We start from the raw sequence: 15,476 nt of genomic DNA on the forward strand, positions 1-15,476 counted from the left end.
AATATGTTATTTTGAAGACCAAAAATGCCTGCTTGTTTGTTTCACAGAAGCATGGGATTATACATTTGAAATGGAAGAGGAATCAGCAATTTTAATTGGCATTAGAGTGCCCTTATGACAGTGCCCTTATAGTACTGCACAATGTAATTTGGTAAAATGACCTTGGTCATTATTATCCTGGGAATGAAGGTGAGCAACTAACCGTATTGCCTATTCCACTTTAAGGACTAGAACGGTCTATTTAATTTTTTTATTTTATGTAAAGTACAGTTTTCACAGTTTAATATGTTTATTCATCAGTATAAATCACTAAGGTATATTGTGTACTGGCCTTGCAAACACAGACACCGTTTTCTTCCGTGAAAAGCCAGGGAATTGATTAATCATTTGTTACTCTCATAGACAAATATGAGCGGCACATTTGGAGATTCTAGGACAATCTTTTTTAGATATATTCACACAAAGTTTCATTTAATGGCCCCCTTTAATGACATAGCTTGTAAACAGGGGACCCCACAACATGATTTTAATTGCTATTTAGAATGTAATTAATTATGATATTAATCTAAATGCATTGGGATTATTGTATTCACTTCTGGTTGGTCGTTCAAAGACCTAGGGCAGGTAGGGACATCAACCGGTTTCCGGCATCACCATCAGATATGCTCTTCAGTTTAGTTGTCCACATGTCCATCCCTCTTAGGTATTCTGGTTCTGTCTTGGGGAATATCTCTGCATTAAGTGTCACCTGGAAAGGACCTTTTGAAGGAGATTGTCCATTAGCTACGTTCAGCTGAAGTTCCAAAGACAATTTTCAAATGTTGAAGTATCTCACCTCCATTTTTCTTTCAAAAGCTATCACTTATTTACAATGTGTTTCAATTGAAATACCAAACAAACTCCAATGTTGCAGCATCTTTTGACACAACAATTTTAGATTGGACAGTGTCTGTGATAGGTTCTCTTCACCTATTCACATCTATTAGTGTCGTCTTTCTTGCTTCGATTGGCCCATTGAATATTATTTGCCACAAGAGGATGGGTTAGCCATGAGTTAGCCCTCACCTATGCACTGTAAAATCAAAATTGGAGTACAATATTTATTTCCCTTACAGGTTTTATATGTTCAGATTTGCAAAAATATTGTGAATTTTGAGATATCCTATATATTTCTTTTTTATTTAAAATGATATAGTTTATACATAAACTTTTCATTTGGGTTTCATAGACATATTTCTCATTATTTACACGTACAGGAAAAAAAGGTAAATAAATAAATAAATAAATAAATAAATAAGAAGGAAACAGCGATTCAGTACATCATCTGTGAGTTTGGTTCTTTAGTATAGTCCAAATTAAACAACTGTGTATATCAGTTTCTTGTCTTGGCCTCTTAGTATCTTTAACCATCTGGAGTCACCTTCTTCTTGTTGGTGAGAGATCTCAAATAGATCTCCAAAAAGGGCTCTCTTATCAGTCAGCGCAGGGCATATCATAATTAGATGTTTCAGTGATTCCGGTGTTTCTTTGTCCATGAAAAATCGACAGAAATGCTCAGTTTTCGGTATTTGTCGAATATTAGATAATCTTTGTCTAGTCAGAAGAATGTTTAGTCAGAGTTTCATAAAAGAAGTATGGATAATTGGATCCGGGAAGGGTGCCAAATAGTGCAGAGGTTCGTTCATTGCTCGGATGTCAATGTGGCATTGCAAGTTCATGGAGTATCTTTCTTTTCCTTCTATTGTGTTAGTCCAATCGTTTTGCTGCAACTTTATCTTGGCGCGTTGGGGACAGTTGATAAGCATTTCTATTGTGATGTCTTCATTTGTCATTTGTTGGAATAGGGTTGCCTTCCATGTTTTCAGAAGGGTCTTATACATGGCGTGGGATGTTACTGTTGGGATTTGAATTGCCGGGATTTGATCTTCGTTTATCAACTTGCGCAAGAGCTCCATCTGCTCCCAGAGTACAATTGAGGTGAGGGATTGTAGTGCCACTTCAAACCGTATTCTGGTCATAGGGTAATTTTTTGGAAGGTTCAATATCTTCCGCCAAAAGGCAGCTTCCAGAATATGCCAGTTTATGTTGGTAGTAGTGATCATGGCGTCGCTTCATATGTAATGATGGGGATGACTTTTTGGCGATAGAATGCTACGATTGGTTTTAAGGAGAAGCGCCTATGTAGCATCACTCCTGGTCGGGCCAGCATTAGGATTTTGCTTTCCAGGGTAGTCATTCAAGCTGTTTCTGCTTTATGCTGATTTATTAATAGACAAAGATATTTAAAGGTGGTGACTACGTCCAGAGGTTTTTTGTCTAAGAAAAAGTTCGTAAGCCTATGGCGGTTACTTGTACTTTGATGTTTAGTTACTGTCATTATTTTGTTTTTTTTACATTGATCTGGAGTTCGTTGTCATTCATGTATGTTTCTGTCATACACAAGTTCTCTTGCAGGCCTGAGGGGTTTTTATCTAACAGTACAATGTCATAGGCATACATAAGGTATGCAATCGGAAGGGAATTGATTTTCGGTGGATTGAGTGTGTCTGATTTTAATGTATGTGGAGTAGTCAGCAGTATATAAGTTGTACAGGATTGCCGCTAGTGGACATCCCTATTTTAGGCTGTTCCAGGTTCTTATTGCATCTGTAGTATTTCCTTCTTTTGTTAATCTGATTGTAACTGAAGTGTTGGAATATAGCAGTTTGATGGGTTCGCTGATCTGAAGAGGGCATTTCCATGTTGCAAGTTTTTTCCACAGTTTGTTCCTATTTATGGCATCAAAGGCCATATGCAAGTCTATGAAAACGGCATAAACGAGGGAGTTGTTTCTTAAGGCTTCGTATTTTATTAGGTTTGGAATCAAAAGATTCACGTTTGTCCCCACATTAGGGGTAAAGCCTATTTGTCTGCTATTGAACCGTTTTGTTTCTTTGGCACAAGCAGTCAGTTTTTGGAGAAGATATGTCGCAAACAATTTTCCCAAGGGATCTAGTAGAGCAACAGGTCTGAAGTTGGTCGGGTCATCTCTATCGCCCTGTCTATAGATCAGGATCAATACTGCACTAGTCCAAGTAACAGGTATCAATTTTATTTTATTGATTAGGGTTAGAATAAAGTCCATTAGATTCGCCCATGTCTCCAAGGCCTGTTTCAGGGTGGCGTTGGACAGTCCATCAGGACCAGTAGCTCGGGATGCGTTGAGATTTTTGATCATTTCTAGAAATGTGAGCTTATCCCAGGTAATGGTCCATTGATTTGAAATCAGATGTTCCGAAAAAAATTCTTCTGGATTCCGAGATTTGTAAAGGTTGGAGAAATGTGTGATCCATTTCTGTTCAGAAACGTTGGAGACCATCATTTGTTGCTGGCGGAAGTTGTTTTTTAGCAGATTCCATAAAGTTCTCAGGTTCTTATTGCTGACCGTTGATAGCATGGCTTCCGCGTCCGTTTGTTGGAGGGTCATCGCATACATTTTTTTCCAGTTTCTGTAGGCTTGTTTTGCTTTTTTGATCTTTTCCAGATTTTCTGGAATGGGATTCTTTCTCCATTTTCGAAGGTTTTGTCTTAGAGATTTCTTTTTATTTGCTATCTCTGGGTTATAGTGGTGCAGATGGACAGATTTCTCTGCTGTGATCGCTTTTGTTTAGAAGGGGATCAATATCCACTCATAGTTTCGTTTTTCTTCATCTGGCATGTTTGTTTGATGGAAAGTCTGTGGTAGAGAGGCTTGGTGTTTTTTGCTGAGTCTTAACCTGGTAGTTGCTCCTGTTAGTTCTAAAAGAGGAGAGGGGGCTGGCGTAAAATGATCACACACTCCAACACCACGGATCATGAGCATGGAATGATCACTCTTGATAGTAGGGAGTATTTTATATTCCAGTAACAAGTTGTTCAGAGCTGGAGATAAATAAATATATTCGATGATTGCCGTGGTGTTTCCACATGACGAGTTCGGAATCAACAAATTATGTTAATCACAGGCATGACTTGTTAATAAAAGGTTTATCATGGAAATATCTTTGGTCCAACGAAGTGCTCGTGTTGATAGTTCATGTTGTGGTCTGTGGAGGCCATTGGGAGCATAGAGATGAATATTGAGGGCTCCACAAATGATGAAGTTGATGTTAGGAAATTTCGCACTGATTCTATCGATTGTCAAAAATACGCCATACAAGAAATTGTTGTCATTAATTGCTGCTGGATTCCAGTACGCATTTATGACTGCAATCCTTCTAAAAATCAGGTTATCTTGTTGAGATTGATGTTCTTGGTTAACAGGATTCAAAATCTTTATGATCGTGAGTTGAATCCATGGACTGATATTTTCTGTTTCAAGGAGGTTCCAAGTTGGAGTGATCTTGATCAGCGTCAGAAGTCCTGAGGACGCTCTGCCCCGGTTGCCTTGCAAGGCAGGGTTAAGGATAGTTGTAAACCCATCCCAGGAAGGCGTTTTAGTAAGCCAGGTCCCTTGAACGCATATTATATTACAGGATTCAAGTTCAGAAACTGGTGATTCGAGTGGGAGTATCCTCTCATTTTCCATGAGCACAGTGTCCACCCATGGATCTTTAATAGGGTTGATGGTTATGAGCGGCACTCCGACTCTTTAAGTTGTGCTGGAAGGTCATCCTCATAATCTCGCCAGAAAGGTTGTTGGAGATGGGCCGGGCTCTTGGCGCAGTAAAAATTGGGTGGCGAGATTGATCAGTTTCGACCTGAAGGGTTTGTGTTGTTCGTGTTGTACATTGTTCTTGACGATCTGTCATTGTGTGTCCTGCTGCGATCTTTGAGGTTCTCTGCCAGTTGAACAGCGGGGCACTTCCTTTCCTCAGCATCTATTGTTTCTTCTGGGGTTGATGGAAAATATCCTTTATTTGTTTTTGACAGCATGCATAACAGTTATTAAAACATTCAAATGTATGAGAAACTCGTGAATTGTAATATATCCTTTCTATATGCATTTGATACACAATGTTCTGCTGAATTTAGATCCATTTTTACTTTTCAGATCCAATGAACATTTCTAATGTTGTAGCCAAAAATACATTTGCCACTTGTCATTTAAACACACTGTTTTATACAGTACAGTTTACCGTACAAATTAGGTTACATGTGTTGCAAGGATTCTGGTATCACCAGAGTCATCAACTCCATTGAAAAAAGGAACCTTTAGGTGGCTACTTTAATGGATCAGACTCATATTCTTCATGTGATATTATTGAGCTATCAGAACCGCGGTCAGTGTTTGTCTTGACCTATCCTTATTCAAAGTTGCCTTTACACACTGACAATGTATTCATCAGTCTCTTATCAGGCAGGCCACCAGGGTCACAAACATTCTGTTGTTGGAAATCATTTTGGCATATGTTTTCAGATTTTGAACATAGGGTTCATCCTTGGTAACACAGATATGTCAATTAATTCAGATAAAGAGATGGATATGGATTTGTGCAATTCTGGATCAAGAAAGCTGACCCTAAATGCACAGTCTAGATTGCAAACACAGTTGACCATTTCAATGTTATATATAAAAGGAAAATGATCTCTTTGTGTCATTTTTACTGGTATTGGCAATCTGATGAGTGAGTACAGGCCTATCAACAAATTTAACATGGTTTATCAAATGATTTGTAATAGACAATCTATCTTGTCATTGCCGAACACTAAAATACATTAGTACCTGGCGAGGGTCAATCAGAATGTAACAATAAATCTGATTGACCCTCGCCAGAGCTTTAGACAACCGGGAATCCCTCTCCCCACCATGTTCCTTCATGTCCCCTGCGGGGGTGTGTGGCAGCCACTCAGCCACACGGCTGGAGGCTGCCATCTTCCCCCGCCGGGGATCGAGGTAAATGTTTTCCCCCCCCCCTCACCGACCCAATCCAAACAATCCGCTCCCCTCCCTCCCAACCCCACTTACCTTCTTTTTGGTCCATTTTGGGAGCGGACGCGCTGGGAACACTTCAGTCCCCCAGCACGTCTGCTCCCCATAAAAGACAGGCCATCATGGAAAGGAAAAAGGGACTACACGTAATTCCTTTTCTCCTGTCTTTAGCGGACATTTTTTTGTTTACCTTTTTTCAATTTCTTTCAATGGCCATCATGGAAAAGGAAAATGGACTTCGTTTTCCCTTCCCCGGCGGCCATTTAAAAAAAAATAATGTTTTGTTCTGAAACGCCTAAACGTTTCTGGAAAAAAAAATGCTTTTAGTACCCCAGTCTTATGGGCCAGGGTACTAATAGAAATAAGCCCTGAGCCGCGGGGCTTGTAACTATGGGCCCCGGGGCATTACCTGACTCGGTAATGCCCCCCTAGCTCGGGGCATATTGCTTAAAGATGCACAGTCTGTTGTATTCCTCTTTCAAATGGAAATATAAATGTAAAAGCTCCTTTGCATTAGCTAAACTACTTTTTCAATAAAGCATTTGGTCTTGTTATGTTCAACATTCATTACGTGATATTTTAATGTAAAACTATTCTAAATGTGTGTTGTTTAATGGAAATTAAGGGATACCTGACACAATCCAATGCTTGACTGTCCCATGTGTTTGTTAGGTGTACTTCATGCCAAATCCCCGATGTCCTAGTCTACTGCCCAGACTCGTTATCAAGTGAGAGTTTGGCTAAGATTGTTGTGTGAAACCTATGAAGGTCCACAAAGGTTGGCTTCCCAGAACCTTAGGCCACTTGTGGTTTAGAAAAACCTCCCAACAAATACACATCAAAATCTATCACTTAATATTACTGTAAGAGCATAGTAATGTGGATGAATTCAATGCTCATTGTTGCCCAATAGTTTCATTTGCTAATGATGGCTGCGTGATTCATTGAAAATAAACAAATTACATAAGTGTTGCTTATTTCCAACACATATATTAATTGATCAATTAAACAACAGATAAGTCTTAATGGGCCTTATTACACGCTTGGCATGATTAGCTCGGCTAATACTGCAAAACTGAATTGCTGCAGGCTTTACCGCATGATTTAGGGTTTCTGAGATTTCTCATAATTGGGAATTACTGCATATAGTAATTCCACTTAAATTCCACCTTGTCAGGTGCATTACCTCCAGATGAAAGTAAGAATAGATTTATTTTATGGGTTAATACACAATGATCATGTTGAGCCGTAAACAGGCATAAATCTGAAGTGACGCCTGTTTTACCATTACTGCATAACTTAAAAGTCTCGTTGTGTTTCTTTCTATATAGTGCATACATCAAAACTGCTACTAAATACTATAATATACATATTTATGTGTAGTCATTCAAAACAATAAGAATGTGTTTCATCAGGAATATAGTATCACAACTTACCCCTAAAGTGCTGCAGGATTCCACATTTCTACTTTCCCACTACTGGGCTGGCAATATAATACACTCCATATAAGCCTTCTAAGCAACCACACCTTTATTTGCCTGTTTGTGGATAGCGAACCCCTTTTGTTCTGAGCTGTTAACATGAACACGTGGCCTCTTGTAACGTGTCCATTGTTCATTATTCAGGGACCGATACACAATATCAGAGCTTCGAAGATGCACGTAATGCCATTGAAACATGCATTGAGAAATGAAATCACTTATTTTATTTTATTTTTATTTTATCTGTTGTACGCCCAAACCCTGGGGTATCATGCCATATTTTGCATGTATACTTAGTGTTAGTGGTTACATACATTGCTTATACATAGGTTACATAATGGTTGCATATACAGTAGGATACCATAGTACACTGTAATTACATGGATCAGCAGGCAGTGGAAGTAAGTATTTGTTAAAGTGCCAGGTTTTGAGGAGTTTCTTAATTTTATTTAGGGAAGGCTCATCGCTTACATTTTGAAAATGATTTGTAAATCAGACAAACGGTCCAATTAAGAGATTCTGCATCCCCATTTGTAATCGATGAGGCCTAGTGACAAAATGCAAATGAAAGGGATGCACTTGTTCTATACATGTCAAAAGCACATCCAGGGACTGTGCAATGCGAAGGTGGGTTGCTTCAGTGTTATAAAGCATTTTGTTCTCTTCTTTTCACCATTTCAAGATGACAGGACCTTTAATAGCCTGTCTTGGTGAAGTGTACTTTCAGCACCAACGTGGGTGGTATGATAACTTGGTGTCTGGTGCACAGATCCGACACTAATGTAGTCAAAGAGGCTGGACAGCACACCGTTTGTGTTGGCACAAAGGCCAGGAGAAATGTGAAGGCCGCGTTTGCGCATGAGGTGGCCTGAACGTTTCTCTGAATTACACAACTGAAAAACGTATACATTCTGCTACTTACACATTCACATTTCTGTATGAATCATGCTGAATGGTTTGCTCTTAGCTTTGTTAGATGGAAATGATCACCTGCCTTATGTAGGTGGGTGGTTGACTTTTCAAATAATTGAATTGTATTTTGAGTTTCGCAGCAATGCAGAACAATTGAGAGATACCATCCGCTATGCCAAACACAAATGCTCCTGCCAATGCACATGTGTGATCAAATACATATCTAAGAAATCGAAAATGTAATTAGGTATTTTATGATATACACCACACATTTAATGACATAGTGTTACTGTCTTTAGATTGCCACAAAAAATACGTGAATGTGTGTAAAAGAATCCTATTAACTAGGTCGGGAAATTGGAAGAGAGAGACCTGGGGTATGCGACCTGATAAGCAGAGCCAATCCCAGAGGAGGTACAATGTTGATCCTTCAGGGTCTCTTTCAAATTCCAACCGCATAATTAAGGGCACATAGAACCACATTGACATGCAATAAAGGATACAGGCCAGTCACTCGGAGGGGCCCAGCTACCCATGGTTTTCTGAAGAAGATTGTGATAACAACTCCAGGTTATGGGGTAGGAAGAGGAGCATGGTCTGACTCTGCAATCTATGCCACAATCACGTTTGCATGTCTTCATGTGGTTCCAACAGACACTGAGGGCCTGATTCTTAACTTGGTGCAGTGAACATGCTAAAGAGCATGATTCACTGGCCAAATCAGGACGCCCAGGCTCCACCACTATTCTCAAGTGGGCTTGGGCGCCCTCGTAGTGCACAACAGAGAACCTTCAGCATTGCACCTGTTTTTGGCTTAACGGACGCAATCCTGAAATCTCGGCAGCAATTTTTGTAAAATAACGACATATTCGTTATTTTACAAAACTGCTGCTGAGAACACGGGTGTATATGAACACTTTCCTACACACCAAAGTAAGCAGTTTCAATGTTGTATCCTGCAACGTTGAAGCTGCTCACTTTGGTGTGTATGGAAGGGTTCTTATACTCCCTGCATTGCAACAAGGCTTCTTGTGGCACTTTATGTGCGCCACTTTAACGCACATTTAAAAGTGGAGAAGTGCCACAACAGAATACCTGTCTTAAGTGGCAGGTTACGAAAGTGGCAGTTGCTAGGTTGGTTTCGCACATTCAATTAAAACATAACAAGCTAAAACACATTCCTCTTGTCTCTAAGATTTGTATACAGTGTATTAAAAACCATAGCTCTACAGTACAAATATTGATCAGAGTCAGCACGAAGAATTACTTAACCTAATTAACTCAAACAAAGCGATAATTTCAATAATTAAAATCAACCATCTTCCTCCAACTATCTTAGAGCATCGGATGAATAGAAATCTGAGGCTCTCAAGGTAAAGAGTTTGGTTATTAACCTTACACAATGACTTCTTCTCAATAATGTCCGATGGACGTACTTTGCCACAAAGAATGCTACATTTCTATCCTGCGTAGATTTGCACATTAACATAGCATCATGCATTGTTCGTATGTTGTATTTGTTTTGGAAATGGCAATATGTAAAGAGCACTAATATCTGTATAGGTAGGACATAACAAGGCAACGTGTTCAATGGATTACTCACTATCGCTACGGGTGGGGCATAGGCTACCTTGAGAGCGTTTCTTGTAAACCTTGTGACATTTAGGATTCCCAATCCCAATGTGGTGCATAGGGAACGTGCAAATGCAGGTAGGATACAATCAAGATATTGTTGGTGTCCCACGTCCATTATGCTAGACCAATAAGATGGCTCTTCTGACAAAGGCATGCATAGTGTCTCTGCTTTGATTTTGTACATAGTATCAAACGTGTCTTTTACCAGCCCCTTTGTTGCTGAGCGTATATTTACTGGTATATGCCAATTATGGGCCCGATTAAGTGACATTAACACTGATTTGTTGTGATGTAGCCAGGGCAAGGCACAACGACCCACCTGTATCATAATATCAATCAGTGGTTCCCTATATAGGAAGGGATCCACAGACTTCCATAGACGTATCCAGTACAGCACGGGTTTAAGAATAACTTAATCTGTAATGTGTCTAACATCTGTTTCCAGATGAACTAAAGTGTTTGGGCTGCTTTGCAGAACTTGAAGTCATTTTTTAAGGAATTTGCTCTCTGTAATGGCTAAGTTTGGGACCTTGACATGCCCCCAATTCTCAGTCCCATAGGTTGTGGCAGCTCCACTGCCATGTCTGAAGGCAAACCTTAATATGGCTCCACCGTTCCTTTCCATCACTGTATTTGATCATTTGTAACGATGGAATTCTGCAATTCAGGCAATTCGGCCAATATCCCCAAAATGTGGCTCTCTCCTATCTGAGGGGACATTACGTCCTGAAACAAGCTGTAGTATGGACTTTGGACTAAGGTTCGTCCATATTGCTGAAGGCCATGAGATGCTCATGATGGCTTCAATGCCAACACCTGCACTGGCAGGACATTCTTGGTGCACTGCTCCTGCAGTCCCAAAATCGCCAACACAGATACTGTGTGTATCAGCATTTGCAAAGGCCTCAGAACTAGCACAGATACGTGTAGTCATTTTTTGTAGTTGTCCTAATTTGTTGAAGATAAGAAAGTGCTTTGTATACAAATAGTGTTCAAGAGGAATAACAATTGAAGGAACAATCACTTTCCAGAGTTGGTTATTATATTGACAAGAGAATAAACCAGTGGGCGATGGGGCGGGGTAAATGAGAACATGTAAAGAGATCAGTGCATATTACCAGTCCAAGTACATACAGAGCTGTGCATTTATGTATTACCAGGGTGACAGTAAACATCCATATAGATTTCTAAACAATCAGCGGTTCACTCAGGTAAGGGGGCTGATGACAGTATTTGCCTCAGGTGCTCCTTCACGAAAGGGTCAGTGCTTATTAGGGTTATCTCAAAGCCCTCAACAGTGGTTCTGCTTTTCGTTTCTGGGAGAGTGTCATCCAACATTAGGGAGCCAGAAGAAAAAAAGAGGAGAATCAGCAGGCAGCACAGGGTTGATGGTGATCGGGGAGATTGATGAGCCTTTACATTGCCGAGTACCTGGAGGAGTTTTACAGGATATAGAATCATCGAGTGGGGAGGGGCCAGTCTATGGCTTGCTTGGCTACACAAAACAAAGGTACTAAGAGAACATCCAGTGTTGCCTAGCGACCAGACCGTGCTGAGGTGACAAGTGGATGGAGATACTGATTAAGTGAGACATAGTGGGTTAGGGGGTGAATTTGATTAGTTTACTTAACTGGGGATGAATGAAGAGGGAATTCCATAAGGTGGGTGTGGAGCTAGAAAGTTTGATGAGGATCAGAGATAAAATTAGCAAGGGCGGTACAGATGTTGCAGGCGTTGCATAGGTTAAGCGTGATGTGGTGTTAAGGAATACCATAATAAGTTAGAGTTTAGGGACACCATCAAAGAGAACAGCACAGTTGCTCTCCTAGAGAGATGGCTTAAGGGGACATGATGGACATGGAATAGGAGAGGCAGGGCTGCGACAGTGGAAGGAGCAGTGTGATCCTCATCCTCCAGCCACCACTGCATGTACCTTGTTTCACCCGGCATGAGCGAGTACTTCACTGTCCCCAAATCTTCAGGAGAAAACATGCACACGCTAATAAAGCAAACAATTAAAACATAAACTAAATACACAGATCAAATTGATTTCACAGATGTGATGTGACATGTGTTTGCTTTGGCGTTGTATACCAATGACATATGTAAATAACTACAATAAAGCAGTTAAAGCAGGGTTTTCTTGGGACTACTTAGTGTCATGAAGAAACATAATGATTTAGGGATAAACATGATGATGGGCTTCGAATGTTTATGTAACAACAAACAAAAAAATGATAGGAACGGCAGGTTAGTTCACAAGATCAAGAAGGTATTGCATTCACTCTGACCATTTTTAAGGCAGATGCAGGCAGGGTAGTTGGGATTCCGGACATACATTGTTCGCTGAGGGCCTCATGGAATTAGGCTACAGCCTGTTTTACCATTCTGCCTGGTTTGGGGTTTGGGAAGCCACTTCCAGTATAATCACCTGCTTTCCAGTGGAGGCGAAATAGGCATCAATACTTACTATCCCAAATGCATCTCAAAGGTACTCCAAAAATGGGAAGCAACCCTAATTCCAAATAAGCAGTAGTATGCATTTATCACCTGCGGTAATGGTAATCGAGTTTGGCTGTGGGTGTTGGATGTGGAGAGGCTATCTATGGTGAGACCAAAATGTCCAACGTTTTAAGGATATCTGAGGTATGAGCTGAGATGGAGCCAGAGTAAATGTTGAGTGATAATCAGAACTGACAATCCATCTTGAAAGAGGTATACTTCCTAAGGTTATATGTTAAAAGTCTGTTGTTGTACCACAGATCCAGGAGAGTTCATTGAGAGTGTGATCACCATCTGTACTTAATGGATGTTAAGGTATTTTCCAAGGGTACTTCTTAAGGCTGAAGGGTAGTTTTCCGAGAAAGTTATTTGATGCCATGATCACAGTCTGTCACTGTCTCGGGTGTCAGAGAAAGGTAATGACTGTTTGATCAGTTCTCTGTTAATTTAAGGTGATGGCAGAGGACTTGTCATTTGGTGGTGTCTGTGATGCCTTGAATTTCTGGTTCTGACTAATGCAAATCTGAATTTATTGCTGTCTTTGTATCGGCCCAATGAGTTCCACAGAGACATAGTTTGCACTAGGAGTTAACGTGGATAAGTTGAGTGTGATGGCATGCCTTTAATAGGGTAATAGTCAGAGAAACCACTGGTTTAGTAAAGCACTGCAAGTCAAGCAGACATTGACACTCCAATTCTGACAGAGGAATCACACTTCAATTCCCTATGTTGATTTGGTTGCATTTGACGAGGATAAATCTGCCAACCAGAATCCCATTTTCCATCAAATCCATGGCAAAAGACTAGTGCCCTTGTGCCTGCCACCTCAGTAGCCACAGTATCTTTTTCTAGTTGTGGTACAGATCAGGTTGAAGGGCATGAGATGCCCCCTTGAGAGCCACACATACAGCCCAGTCTGCGGCATTGAGGTGGCATTTATGATATGCCCCCCTGTACCCTAAACTATGAAAATCATAAGTAATTCATGCTAGTGGCAGGGAAAACTCTAAATAAAAGCTTTCTTCCCTTGGTCTGTCGCACCACTTTGTTGTTGATGATACTCCACTTTTTCTTTCCTTTTCTTTTTTTTCCTCATTCACATTCTTTCTGCTTGTCTTTTAGCCATCAAATCTTGGATGTCTTCTCACTGTCTCACACTTAAAGCTCAGAAAACAGAGCTTCTCTTTTCCCCCGCTAACACTCGGCTAGCTGCAAAGCATTCCTAGGACCACCCTGACCTGCATCTTTGAGACCCTTCCATGCTACCGCACAGATCACCCGCATTCGCCCCTACTCGATGCCTGCTTTCTGCAGGGAACTCCAAGATCCTACGTACTGAACTAAGCCTGATCAGCTCACATCTATATTCGACCCTCGGTCTGACTTTTTCAGCCCACCAAGAACTGAATCCAGGTACTGTTGACTCTGAACTGCCCCCTCCGTGCACGTGGACGCTAGAGACTGGTTAGGTCACGATTGTTCCTGTTTTCATCCAATATCCTTTTTGTGGATAGTGAATTGCCTACCATCCCTCAGAGTGCGATTTTCCCTAGTCTGTTGTATCGTCTCTGTTCTTCCTTTGGGGTAGGCTTTTGCATGGTAAGTGCTATTTGTTCTATGTGCAGATGGTATGCTTGATTCAAGTTTATATATATTTATAGAACCTTGCCTGGACATTCCCATTATTTTGGACTGTGATAGTGTGTTTTTAGGGTCACTACTGGTTCCCCTTCAAACCCCTCTTGTGAGTATAGCATTCCCTCGGCTCACATTACCACAAAAGACAAAGGAGATATATTGCTTAAATGTCACTGTTTTACCATTATGATTGCGTTGTGTTTTGGTTTGTAGAAGTGTGATGGCGGAATGGCACATTTGACCCCTTGTCCTCCCTGTACTCCAGCAGAGCAGAATCCAATTTGTCACAGTACCACTTTCTCGTGCTCAGTTATTTACATTTCACACCATTCAAATTGTACAGAACAACAGCTCAGATATGGAAGTTTTCTAAATTTAACAACGCTAGCGCTGCTCTTGAGCACTTGTTGTACTGCTGCTTAGTAGTAGCAGGGCTGTCACAAAAAATTAAAATACATATGGAACTGATACAGTGCAGGCTAATATCCTGCAAATTGGAATTAGTTAATACTGACATGAAAGAAGACAGTGCAGGGGGATAAATAGAGAGGTTGTATACGAATTGATCGTTTTACAACTGCTCGAATGACAATTGACCTTTTCACAATTGACCGAATTGTGAAGGTCAATTGTACCATATATGTGGGGGGAAACCCCCCACAACCCCCCACCCAACGCCAAACCCCCCAAAACCCATATATATATATATATATATATATACATATTACCAAACCTATATATATATATATATATATATATATATATATATATATATATATATATATATATATATATATATACATATATATATATATAAATATATATTCGGTCAATTGTGAAAAGGTCAATTGTGACCCTTTAAATTCGGTCAATTGTTCATTCGAACAATTGTAAACGACCAATTTGGGTAATACCAATAGAGATACTAATATTTTTTTTGACACTGACTGGAATAATTTAAAGTATGCATATTGGATCAATCCTGGCCAACCAAGCTTTGTGACAATGATGAAACAAACCTTTAAAAATATTGCATGGTGTATATACTGACAAAGCAGAAATTAAGATTAGATGGTGCAGTAGTAGTGGCATTCGGGGATCCCCTATTCTCATTTTACATGATTGCATTAGAAAGAAGTATTGACCAGTCAACCACAAAGCATTTAAAAAAAAGAAAAAGTGTTTTGATATGTAGAAGGAAAACGACAAAAAGAAAAACAGTAATATTAAAACAATTAATCTAGCAGGCTACTTTGCGAAGAAATCCTTGTTTTATTTTAATATGAAATATTGTGCATTGTCGGAAAGCATGATAATTGAAGAACTGCTTTGGCATTACTCTTGTCGTTCTGAAGTACAAGGATGTATTAAATGTTCCATTCAAGTATGGGACAATGCCCAAGGGAACATTTACAATG

The sequence above is a fragment of the Ambystoma mexicanum genome, chromosome 4p (genome assembly GCF_040938575.1).
Source record: "Ambystoma mexicanum isolate Mex_15411 chromosome 4p, UKY_AmexF1_1, whole genome shotgun sequence".
NCBI lineage: Eukaryota > Metazoa > Chordata > Amphibia > Caudata > Ambystomatidae > Ambystoma > Ambystoma mexicanum.